A 13,099-nucleotide genomic window follows, 5' to 3' on the forward strand; every position below is an offset into this window, starting at 1 on the left:
ATTTTGTGGTGAGGCCAAGGCAGTTAAACGAATTGCTTTAGAATTATTTTATTAGCTTGAAATGAGTTATATAGGTGTTATCGCAACTTTTCATTCGATTCCCATGACCAAGTTCATCGCCGCCGCATGGCCGTTGCTTCCTGTAATGTCGTACAGCCTTTAGCCACTTTAGCATTACCAATGAAAACTGAGATAAATTCACGCGCCCGAGGAGATGTTTAAATGCCAATTGCTTTCGACAGCTCTTTGTGCGATCCACGAAATGCCATGTCAATTTGCGTCGGACGCGCCATCCCCAGCAGTGGGTTTCTCGCATTATCCCCAAAAATCGCCGGGCGAAACGCAACAAATACGTGCCGAGGAGGGGGAGCGTGGAAGCGCCACGTCGAATCTCATACGTGTGATGAATCACTAAGAGCACAAACCGTTTGTGTTTCTACTTCTAGAGCACGCCTGCCACGCCCTAGTTTTCTCCTATAAATACTCTCTTTCCGTTCCTTTCTTTTTCACACAAATCCTCATATCTCCTTCACACCGTCCAATTTTTTTCTTCCTCCGTTTGTTCTCTCTCCAAGAAGGCTTTGCTAGGGTTTCTTTGCTTTGGATCTTCCTCGCCATTAGCGTTTGTTTTCTTTAGTTTGTATTTCTCTGAAACGAAGAAACGTGAGTACAAAATCTGGGGTTTGTATTGGGGATATGGATATGGATATCCTCTTATTCTTGTTGTTTTTTCAGATTTGGGATTGTGGATTGTTGGATTCATTGAAGATTTATTGCTCTATTTGGGTTTATTGTTGTGTGCATGTGGGGTTTTCACCGATGGTTTTCGGGTGTTGGGATATTTTATCTTTTTGAAAGAATCTTTGTGTTTAGAATGATGAAAGAGATGATTAGCTTATTTGTATGTGGCTGTTTTTCTGATGCAGAAAGCGTGGATGTTGTAATGGAGACCAAAGGTGGCAAGAAGAAGTCTAGCAGTAGTAGTTCCTTACAATACGAAGTCCCCCTTGGTTACATCATTGAAGACGTTCGTCCAAACGGTGGCATCGAGAAGTTCCGATCTGCTGCTTACTCCAACGTAAGATCATTTAGTCCACATGTTTCATTTGGTTCAATCTTAAAGCATTTCGTTCTCTCATTCTGATATGTTGTTTTCCCTCCTTTGTTTTTCCGCAGTGCGTGAGGAAGCCATCCTGATACATTTTTGGCAAATGCCTTCTTCGGTAGAGTAGGATTTTCTTGCTTTCTTTTTTTCATTTTTGGAGTTTCAAGAATAAACACAAGTCTCTGGCATAGCTGTTGTTTGAATACGTCGTCGATCTCAAAGCAAATCTGTCAGCCATGGCCGTCTTGTACGGAACCACCAATGGGGACCCGCCTCCCCCATCCCCAATCGGATTCGAAGGATTCGAGAAACGCCTCCAGATCACTTTTTCAGAGGCACCCATTTTCATTGATCCTCGGGGACTCGGCCTCCGAGCCCTGACTCGCTCCCAACTGGACTTAATCCTTGACGCCGCTTGTTGCACTATTGTGAACCATTTATCCAATTCGGAGCTGGACTCGTACGTTCTCTCCGAGTCCAGTCTATTCGTTTATCCTAATAAGATCATCCTCAAGACTTGTGGGACGACAAAGTTGCTTTTGTCCATTCCACCGATTCTTCAACTCGCTGAGTCACTCCAGCTCACCGTTGTCTCTGTGAAGTACTCACGTGGCAGCTTTATTTTCCCAAATGCCCAACCTGCCCCTCATCGCTCTTTCTCAGAAGAGGTCGCGGCTCTCAATGTCTTCTTCGGAGATCTCTCCCCCAAGGCATATGTCATCGGCGATCCCGCCATTCCAAATCGCAACTGGCACATTTACTCGGCGTCGAAGGAGGTGCGCAGATCTCCGTTGGTGAGAGAAGAGGTGGCTGTGATCACTGTGGAGATGTGCATGACTGGCCTAGATAGGGACAAGGCCTCCGTGTTTTTCAAGAAATCGGGAGAGGAGGACTCGGCAAAGGAAATGACGAAACTGTCCGGAATAAGTGACGTGATGCCCACGCACGTGATATGTGATTTCGAGTTCGATCCGTGTGGGTACTCGATGAACGGTGTGGAAGGCGGAGCATTGTCGACCGTCCACGTCACCCCGGAGGAGGGGTTCAGCTATGCCAGCTATGAAGCCATGGGGTTCGACCCTGGGTCGGTGGGAATGAAGACGCTGATGAAGAGGGTGCTGGCGTGCTTCGGCCCATCCCAGTTCTCAGTGGCGGTCACGTGCCCCGCGGGGGACGACGAAAGGTGGGCCATGGAGGGGTGTGGTGAGGTGGAGGGATACGCGTGTCAAAATGTGGTGAAGCAGGAGCTTTCAAGCGGAGAAGGGTGCGTGGTGTACGTGACATATGAAGCGGAGGAGAAGGGGTGCGCGGTGAACTCACCGAAGTCGGTTCTGCAATGCTGGAAGGATGTGGAAGTGGAGGAGGGGGAAGGTGAGGGGTGGGTGTCAGTGTCTTGTTGAGTGTGTGGTTCGGTCAACTTTGTCTTTAGTGTTTTAATGTTTTGTGAAGGGCGTGTGTTATTGATGAATAAAAAAGGGGGTGGGGTGTCTGGCTCTGCTCTAGTGTTGGCTTGGTAATTGAAGCTCACCTGTGAGGCTATTCAAAATTCAAAGGCTAATGCTTTGCTCTCGATTCCTGTCATTTCTAATTTTATGCTTTCCCAGTTTTCAACATGAAAGGTAACAGAGAGCGGGGTAGACCATACTGCTCTAAAGAATGTATGGTAATTCCATATAGAAAAAGAAGAATGATGCACATTTAATGGTCCTTGTCAATACTTTACTTCCCCATAGTCCATACTAATCATAAAAACAGTAATGTGCACATTCAATCTAAGTACAAAAAGCTAATCATAATCAGCTCTTTTCTATTTCAGTATTTCAAAATTTTATTTATTTTTTATTTTCAGTTATCGAGTACAGAAAGTTGATGAATAAATGACAACACATGCTTTTTTGACTCAGCCTGCTTATTTTGATCATGTGAATGAATAGGATGTTTTATTCTTCTCCATTTCTTTTTCAAAGGCTATCATTTTGGGGTTTGTAAAATCCCGTGACCAGGGAAAGGGCATCAAATCATTCTAAAACCCCCGCTACTGCCATCCATGCAATGAAATCATGTCAAACCTCAGAGGGATTATTAGTCCATACACGGCTTTAATAATTTTTTTTATTAGAATTATTTTATTTAATAATCAAAATAAAATTTTTAAATAATTTCTATTCTCTTAAAATAAAAAACCTTTATTGCAGTGTAAGGTGACCCATAATTATTTAAAATAATATTAAATATTAATGAGTGAAATAAGAGGTACAAGAAGAAAAGTAGGGAGAGTGTGTGGAGGAGAAGGGAGATTGGTGAGGAAGCGTGAGCAAAGTCAGTGATCCAAAAGCAGGTGTAAAACTCTTGGTCATGATTCATTCCTACGACTGACATGATGGTAGATGGCCCCCATTTCCCTGTCTTCTTTCTCCAATCTTCTCTTACGTCCCTTTCTTTTCCTCTGCTTTCCTTGCTTGATTTTAATCCAAGGGATTTGCTTTTGAATTTTGTTTGTTTTTTCTTTTTCTTTTCTGGGGTCGGGGATTGCCCATGCACTTCACCTTTTTCTCAATCAATGTTTGTTTGACACTAAAATCCATAAGAAAATTTTGGTTTTGTTTTTAATAGCAGCTCCTTCATTTTTATTCTTAAATGGGGAGTCTGTCTCTGCCACAAATTGTACGTGGTCCTAGTTTTTTTATAATTATATTAAAATTTTCAATAATATTTTTTGACTTTACCAAATTAGTTTTCTCCTATTCCTCTTCTTCTTTCTTTTTCCAATTTCAAAATTAATATTATGTTTGATAATTATTTTTAAAATTGTTTTTAATTTTTTTATATTTTACAGAGTAAAAGTTTATTTAAAAATATAAACTATTTTTAATATTTTTAAATATATTTTAAAAACTATTTATATATCTAAAATTTATTTTTAATTATTTTACAAGTCTGTATAATTATTTTTTTAAATGATATTTTAAAAATATTATATTTTCTGCATCTAAGAAGAAAAAAGAAAGAATTTTTTTATTATTATTATCAAATGAATTTTCCTATTTTTCTCATTTTAAAGAATAAAAAATTGTTTCCTAATACTATTATCCCCATGTTTTTTTTATTAATTTTTTAAGTCAACTTTTATCCATCCTAATATTGAGATCACTGTTTAAGTTTCTTAATCTAAAATGCGTTTGGTAATGATTGTAGGAAGTGTTTTTTAATTTTACAATATTTGAAAATTTTCATCATTTAAGTATTATAAAATTTAAAAACACTTTCTATAATCACTGTCAAACACACTCTAAGATAGTGTTTGTTTTTTGAATGAATATAAAAAATCAAAATATTTAATTTTTTTTATTTAGCAAAAAATATCTACTTGATATCAATATAATTAAAGTGAACTTTTAATCAATAAATTTAGTTTAATTATATTGGTTGATATTAATGAATTATTTTTATCTGAATAGAAAAAATTAAATATTATAGTTTTTTCTATTTAGTAAAACAATAAACACCACCTAAGATTCATTTGAGGTGTTTCTTCAATTATTTATAGTTTTCACTTGAATTTCCGTTGTAGCCTAACCTTAAATTATGAGTTTACCAAACAAGGAGGATAAGCTTTGGCAGCTCTTTCTTGGTGGGTTATCAATTTACATACATGCAAAACAAAAAATAAATAAATAAAAAAGTATGGACACATTGCCCATAATAAAGAATTAAACTGATTTGACGTACGAAACATCCTCTTTTTCCAAAACAACATTTAATTGGATAAAAATGCTCATTATCAATAAGCTTATCCTTGATAAGACATGAAATTCTTGAATGCTAGTGAATTTTAAATTCAAAGGTAACTCCTTTCCCCTAGTCATAAAATCATAAACATCCATTCCCCTATTCATGCTGATTCCTCCGTCATCGCTGAGTCAATTGGGCATTATACTCCAAAATAATAAGAGATAGTTAAGAAAAGTGATGTGATTTTGAAGCAAATTTCTTTTAGAGAGCCCTGTTTGCTTTTAGGGCTAACAGGAAATTGTTAAGATAGAACACTTAAAAATTAGTGACATGATGTAACATTTAATTTCATTATATATACATGATATAAGTTTCACTTAATAATCTTGTTGGGTAATTCAATATCCAATTGGGCTTTAGGGCATATGCATCTAAGATCCTAGGCATAATGAAAATAAAACTAAAAACTTTGGTCTCATAGGGTGTATTAAGAATCATACTTAGGGTTTAATTGTTCCCAAAGCCAAATCTTTTTTGTAAAAGGGATCTCAAAAACTGTGGATCTTCCACTCAATAACTCCTTCTTTGGTCTTTGGAACATGTGTAGAGTGGCTACACACATTGAAAGGAGAGAGAAAAAAAATGATAGGTATCTGAAAGATTACTAATCTAAAAAATTAGAGTCTAACTCGAAAATCTATGACGTTTATATAGCTTCTTTTATGAGATTAAGTGACTATGGTTTAAATTAAGCTTGAGTCACTTAATCTAGCTTATTGGATCTTGATTAATTAATTTGCCATAATGGGCTTCAATTAATTAAGTAGCCCAATCTAGAAAAATAAAAAACAATTAATCATAAAATCCTATGCAACCTTGCACTTCGACGAAGATGTCGTTACAAAAATAAATGATTAATTCTCCATAAATCCTCAAAACCTTGGAGCCAACAAAGAATAAAAGTTTGAGTGGGAACCACTAGGACTTATAGAAAAATATTAGCTTCCTCAAAATTTATTTCAAAGTTGGCTTAATATTTCATTAAAGAAAGTTAGTTGCAATCTAGTATCCTATGTTATTACATCTAGATAAGAATTAATTCAATCCGATTTAATTAATTCGATCCGATTTAATCAATTCTCTAGTCCATGACCTATTATCCACCACATCCAAACTCTCCATAAACTTGCTTTATAATCTAACAAGCTAGGTAGAAGTTATCGCTCTTTCAAGATTACCTCTACATCCTAAGTCTTAGATCCTCTTATTTTGTGATCAACTAAGATACTCTAGTCTACGAAGGACATATGTTAAATCTCGCTTAAGAAATTACTACAATGCCATAAATTTTATGATTAGAACCTTAAGATCATTCAATAAGACACATTATCTCAATCCTATGATATATCGTGGTTTCCCTATTAAGAATACTTATTGTCACTTGCCTAAATATGACCTCTCAGGGTTTCACCTATAAGTCAAAACCACTAAAGACCTTAATACGCTTCCTTAAATATTCTCTTGAGGTTGAAAGTTGATGTCACATAGTATAGTGGTGAAATCCTAAAGTAATCACACATTCCCTATGTATTAGGTTTGAGATAGTATGTCCCTTTGAGTGATCCTAATCATTCATAATTAAGAAATCCATGCTCATAGTAATCAATTAAATAGGATTTGACATATGTTTGTTGATCATGATATAGGTAGATCTAAGATTCAAGGATTAGAAAGGTAATCCTTAAGTTGATAACTATTATCTTATTGGATTACGGACATCGGTTCATGAGGAACTTGCATTCAATGAATAGGTCATATACTAAAGTTTTGTATCACAAATTAATATCGTTGGATATTGAAGTGTCGTTAATTCTCTTTATTAGAGTGTTAAGTCAACTTTAGGATTTGATTTTGCGGGAACCAACATTTTCCTATAATTCACAATGGTCTCTACTTGAGTACACACTCTTTGGTGGCAATTAGTTTGAGAAAAAATTTCATTAAATTACAAGTATGGATAATGGTATGTAACCATAAGTACATAATTGCTTTTGCACAAGCTAAGGTTGCACAATAGCTTATAATTAAGTTCTTATGGTTCTATTTAGGCTATATAATCAATTGGAGCCCATTAGGTTGATTAATTAAATAGAACTTTTTAGGACTAAATTAAGTGATCTAAACCCATGGGATGGGCACAAGTCACTTAAGCTTAGTTATTAGTTGTATAAACACTCTTAGGGTTTAGGTAATCTTTTGATCTTCCATTCACTCGGAGAGCATTAAAAACCTAGTGAGTTAGGTGTCAAACTTTAGAGAAGTGATCTTGGAATGCAAATGAAGTGGAGATATTTAAAGAATGAAAAATATATGTAGTGGAAAATACTTTCTTGAATTTTGCTTTGGGCAATAAAGTTGTTAGAAAGTTATTGTATGAGAAACAAGAATTGGTTAAAAAGTCTTAACTAATTTGTAACTAACAGTTGAGGAAAGGGTCAGGTTCCTTCCTTACCATGGAATGATCCTTGTTATTGTTATCTCAACCAAGATACTAAGATGTTCCCTTGGTTGAGATATTTTCAATAAAAGCATTTAATTAAACTCAAAGATAATAACATATTGGTTTATGCCCACTAAAGCATTCCACTTCTCCCCAATATATTAATGATTTGAAAATTGTCATATTGGGCTTACATAGGGTTGTTCCAAGTCAAAATGGTTTCCCCAATAAGCACTTAGAATACCCTTGAGGACTTTAGACTCCAATATTTAGTTAGTTATAAAATTTAGTGGTTTCATGATTCCCAATATCTTAACCATTTGCCCAATTTTGATATTTAGGGCTTAATAAAGGTTGTCCAATTCAAGATGACTTCACCATGAAGTGCTTGGGATACTATATGGAAACCTTATAATCCCCAATTATCAAATACTAAGATATGGTGCTCTCTATTGAATTAAAGAGATCTAATAACAAGCTACTTTGAATTATGAAAACATTGAGTATAGGATCATTCCAATAGTGGAAGGGGATGCCTTAGGGCACCCTTTCCTCAACCCTAAATAACTGCTCAATATACATTGGATGAAAACTAAAGTGAATTAATAAAACATGCATTAAGAAACTAAGCATGGAAATCTTAAAACTAAAATTGATATTACATGAATTCAATAATAATGAGATATTCTATTGCATTTAAAAAAAAATATTGATTCAAGACAATGAAGTTGATCTAAAAGAAGAACAAAAAAATAAAATAAACCTAAAATTGAAAGTAGTTCCAAGATTGTCTCTTCCCAAGGTTGAATCTAACAATCAAACCAGAAGAAGGCATGACCAAAAACTCTTTCCTAAGGGAGCGGATCCAAACCCCCGAGACGGCTGCTAATCCCTTATTTTATAGCTTTTCATATACATTTAAAGGTTGCAATTAGCTTCATTTAAAAGCCTTTTGGTGGGTTTAAGTGAAGGTTACATGTTAGGCCATGGGGAAGGTGTAAGAGTGGTAAATTCAAAACAAAATGGCACAAGGATGCAGGTGGTGCCCTTTTTGGGTAGAAAAATGGGCAACAATAGCTGGGTAGTGCCCTTGTGTCATGAAATCACTCTTCTTTCTCTAATTGGTTTCCTAGAAAAATGACCTCTAAAAATTATGAAACTTGGTTAAATTTAAGTTTAAGAAGTAAGGAATAAAATAAAAATAAAAAATAGTTTTAGATCATTTGGATATCTCCAACTTCTTCAAATACTTCAAAATATTTTATTGGTTGAACAAGGAAAATACCTAAAAGCTTAGAACATTTCCTTTCTTTCTTGAGTTGATTCCATAAGCAGACAACCTCCAAAAATTATGGAATTTGGTTAGATATAACTTTATGAAATCATGAATCTAATAAAGGTAGTTGCATCTCATTTGGACATGGTTAACCCCTTCAACCACTTCAAAATAATTTATTGCTTGGAAAAGGACAACACTCGAGAACTCCTTGCAATTTCGGTTCCTGGTTCAAATCATCCTTCATGTTGTACCCAGAATGTCCTAAGAAGATCTCAAGGTAATCTTTAGTAAAATAATATGGTTGAAACATCACAAACTTAAAAGAAATATGAGATAATCAAACATACATAAGGTGACATAGAATAACTCAGTTTAAAGGTGCTTTTAATGTTCAAATCAAGCTAAAGATGTGATCATTACCCCTATTTTTATAGAAAATATGGCAATAGTCACCACCACCATCTGCCAAGGAGAAAATACCATGGTTTTCTTATGTCAGGATCTAAGAGAAAGCCATTGGGTGGACAGACTTATTGGTTTTCAAGAGAGTTTTTATTAAAATAGAAACTTTGAAAGCATAACATGATGTAATAAAATAAAGTTTCATTAATAAATTTATTTATTATGATTTTGGTTCTTTTTTCCATTCTTATTTCCATTCTTATTTCCATTAATTATTATTTAAGCATTCATATCCATATCACTTGCATTGTACATGACTTGGATGTGTTAAAAGTTGCACATAATATTTAAGTCATGGGTTTCTTACAAAATGATAAGTAGTTCACAATCAGTTCATAGATTTAGGCAATCCATTAGATATTGTAGTATAATATCTCCTAATTGGAGAAATGACTTGTCTTGGTCATCGGGATGGTTTTCCCATGGTAAGTGCACTAGTGTGTATGGTTATACATTGGATAGGACCTACGATGAATCATGAATTTTTTTATCAGATAGTCATGATTCACCAAACTACTATGCTACAAGGACTTTCAACCTTTAAAGCTAGTGCTAAGGTCATCAGTAGCTTTGACCTATGAGTCAGACCCTAAGGCAATTATATATTCCCTACAAATTATGTCACTGTTAATTAATGCAGGTGACTACAGATATTCTAGATATAAGCTCCATGATATCTTATTGGTTTGAGACAATACGTCTCCTTAGGTGATTCTAAGGACATGTGATCAAGAAAACTATGGTTGCAATGATTCCTTAACTAGAATTTGACATATGCTCTTAGAAAGTTAGACTATGTTAGTTGATTACATAATAAGAGGATCAAAGACTCAAGTATTGGAAAGGTAAGTTTAAGAGGTTGACAACACATACCTCAATAGATTATGAACATCAATTTATGAGGAGTCTACATGTAGTAGATAGTAGGTCAAAGAGCTGAGTTTATGTTTCATTCTAATATCATATAATACTATAGTGTAGCTAACTCTATAGTGCGATGAATTAAATTTAGAATTGGATTCTAAAGAAACTAACATTTTCCTATGGATCTTAGTGGTCCTCATTTGAACTACTAATTCATGGTGGCACCTTTGTTTGAGGGGATTATTGGTTTGTAACTCATAACTGTGCATAAGGATATTTTAATAAAAATACAAGATTGCACTAGATCTTATGAATGGTTTTCTAGAATGGGCTAATTAATTAATTAGAACCCAATAGGGTAAATTAATTAATTAGGAACAAAACGAGCTTGATTAAGTGATCTAAGCATAAGATGGGCTCAAGTCACTTAAGTTTGTAAGGAAGCATATAAAAACCCTTAGGGATTTAAGGCTTCATTCCATGCTCTTGTTATTCAAACTTTAGAGATGAACCCTAGTTTCTACCACTATAAAGAGGATTTCACCTTTTCTTGTGCTAGGATCTAGGAAAGAGAGCTATCAACAGAAGATATTTGGTTTTTGAGATCTATGACGCCTCCTTATTAGATTCAATTTTATCTAGGAACATCCAAATCATAGGTATTACCATCTCTTATCTAGATCTAAGTTTGTATATTCATGTACTTTTGTTCTACATAGGTCTAAACAACCTTAGGAAAGATTTGTATGTACCTTAACGGTCTAGGGATGAGAATGAAGGTATCCAAATATTCCCAACAATTGGTATCAAAGCCCTATGCTAGGATTTAGCATGCTAGAACCTTTCTAGAAAGTGTTAACTCTATTTTGTAGGGTTTTATTATTATTATTATTATTATTATTATTATTATTCATTTCATGGACAAAAGTGATAAATATATGAATTATATGCTTTATTTTTTTAGTTAATGATTGTTGGATTGTTTTCCTATTGTTGGATTGCTTTCCTTTTTTCTTTTTTTGGATTGGGTTGTAAACTCTGTAAGGATTATATGATTTTTATTTTGGATGTAAAAATCTTTTCTTTTAAGTTAAATGGGTTGTAAACTCGATTTGAAGAGCATAAGGTTTTTATTCCTTTGTAAAAATCGGTAGTAATTCATATTTGGCAACCCAAGAAAGGAGAAAGGAGCTTCCAATGGTTTACATGCATTCATGGAAGAAAACTATCCCATAAAAGGTAATCCTTTAAGTGGAAAAATAGTCGGAATCCATTGAGGAAGCAAGCTTGGGTCATGGATGCAGGCAACAATGCTTAAGCACCTTTAAGAGTGCTCAAGCAATGGTGGTTGAGAAGTAGCGTTTTGGGAAAATTATAATAGATTAGGGTTTTTATTTTTTTATCTTACACCAATTTTTGGTTGTAGGGACATTTTGATAATTTTGGTATATTTGGAATTTTTAAATTCTAGATTTCATTAAAAATCTATGATCCCTATAGGACATGAAAAATATTTTTATTTCCATATTTATGCTTTTGTGTTATTTAATATATTCGCATATATTTTTGGTATATTAGGCATAAAAACAAAATTTTGGTAAATCTTAATTAGATATAAATATTCAAGATTTGTATGAAATAGGATACTTATTTTAAATTGGAATGTACAAAGGATAAGGAATTTTTTTTTTTTTAAGAAAGATTTTATGAAAAATATTAAGAGTTATTCCATCCTTTTTCAAAAAACTATAATTCTTAAAGATTTTATTTTTAAAATCTTCTCAAATCATTGAGATATTTAAGAATAAATATTTTCTTTTTAGAAAGAAGCTTTTATTTTCTTTATCTTTTACAAATAGAATTTTTCCTTATTTTCACAAAATTCTAATTTAAGAGATAAGTATTTTTTGGAAATTTTGTGATATCTAATTTAATTATTAAGAAGGTTATCAAAGTCATTATGGAAATATATTAACTTAATGGGAATAAAATTATTTAAAAATAAGTTCTAAAATGAAATGTTTATTAAATTGTAAATAATGCATGAAAAAAAGGAGATTTAATTTGAAAATAGACTTTTTAAAATTTTTAGAGCTTATTTTTAGTAAAGTTATCTCATGAAAATGGTAAGAATTTTCAAGGATTCCTTTCTCCTTTTATATTAAGGTTCCAATTTAGGAAATAATAATTTTTAGAAAAATTTGATAGAGGATATTTCATCCATTAAAGAAATTGTTAAGTTTAAAAATACAAGACTCTTATTTTATTTAAAAGATTAAGTGAGAGAACACCTTGGAAAAGCCCACAACACTCATTATCAAGTCTATCTTGATTTGGGACCATCACCACCCCAACAGTGGGTTGGACCCAAGGAATTAAGGGATATGAACTTTCCATATAGACAAAACTGTACATGGTTGTGGTAAGAGCAACCACTCCAATGGTGGGTCTATTCACTTAGTAACATTAATGTCAAGGATAATGGTTACATACTTAACTTGCATATGAAGTGGTTGAATTACTCACCACAACCTCACTTGCATATTCCAAGGGCTAAACATAAAGGTATGTCGATTTTGCCTTAAAAGATAAATAAAACGGGAAGATCAATTTGAGAGGGTCCCTACCTAGTATCATGACTTGTCCAACGTTAGCTTGATTCTTATAATACTAGGATACCTAGCAAAAGAATATGTAGTCCTAAGAGTTCTAATTTTTTTCTAAATTAATATATATTTACTTTATGGTGAATGCTCAATAATTAATACATGGTTTAATTTTCTATTACAACAACCATACAATTCCATTAGTCTCATTCTTACAAGAAATAAAGTAACCAAGCCTAACTATGTGGATTAGAAAAGAAATCTAAACATAGTTGTTACATCAAAGGAGCAAAAATGGGTAACTCAAAAATTTGCTCCAAATGTTCTTAATAAGAAATCCACACAAGAAAACAGGAACACATATCGTTATTTGGATAAGGCAAATCAAAAGGCCAGGTGTATCATACTTGGATCTTTGGATAATGTATTACATAATAACACGTGTCTCATGCCATGGCTTATGATATTCTCTTCAATTTGTAAGAAACATGTAAGCTAGTTAGTCAGGTTATCTTAAAGACTATTATGAACACCAGGATGCTAGAAGGAAC

General features: G+C 33.6%; 1 non-coding gene across 1 annotated transcript; it reads left to right on the top strand.

Annotated features, from left to right (window-relative positions):
• Positions 1-489: 489 nt before the first annotated feature.
• Positions 490-2,622, top strand: LOC104877289 (S-adenosylmethionine decarboxylase proenzyme). The gene is made up of 4 exons (XR_009466861.1): positions 490-663; positions 927-1,078; positions 1,177-1,202; positions 1,380-2,622. It is a non-coding gene; the product is annotated as an S-adenosylmethionine decarboxylase proenzyme (transcript).
• Positions 2,623-13,099: the final 10,477 nt, after the last annotated feature.

The sequence above is a fragment of the Vitis vinifera genome, chromosome 11, assembly GCF_030704535.1.
Source record: "Vitis vinifera cultivar Pinot Noir 40024 chromosome 11, ASM3070453v1".
NCBI classification, from domain to species: Eukaryota; Viridiplantae; Streptophyta; class Magnoliopsida; order Vitales; family Vitaceae; genus Vitis; species Vitis vinifera.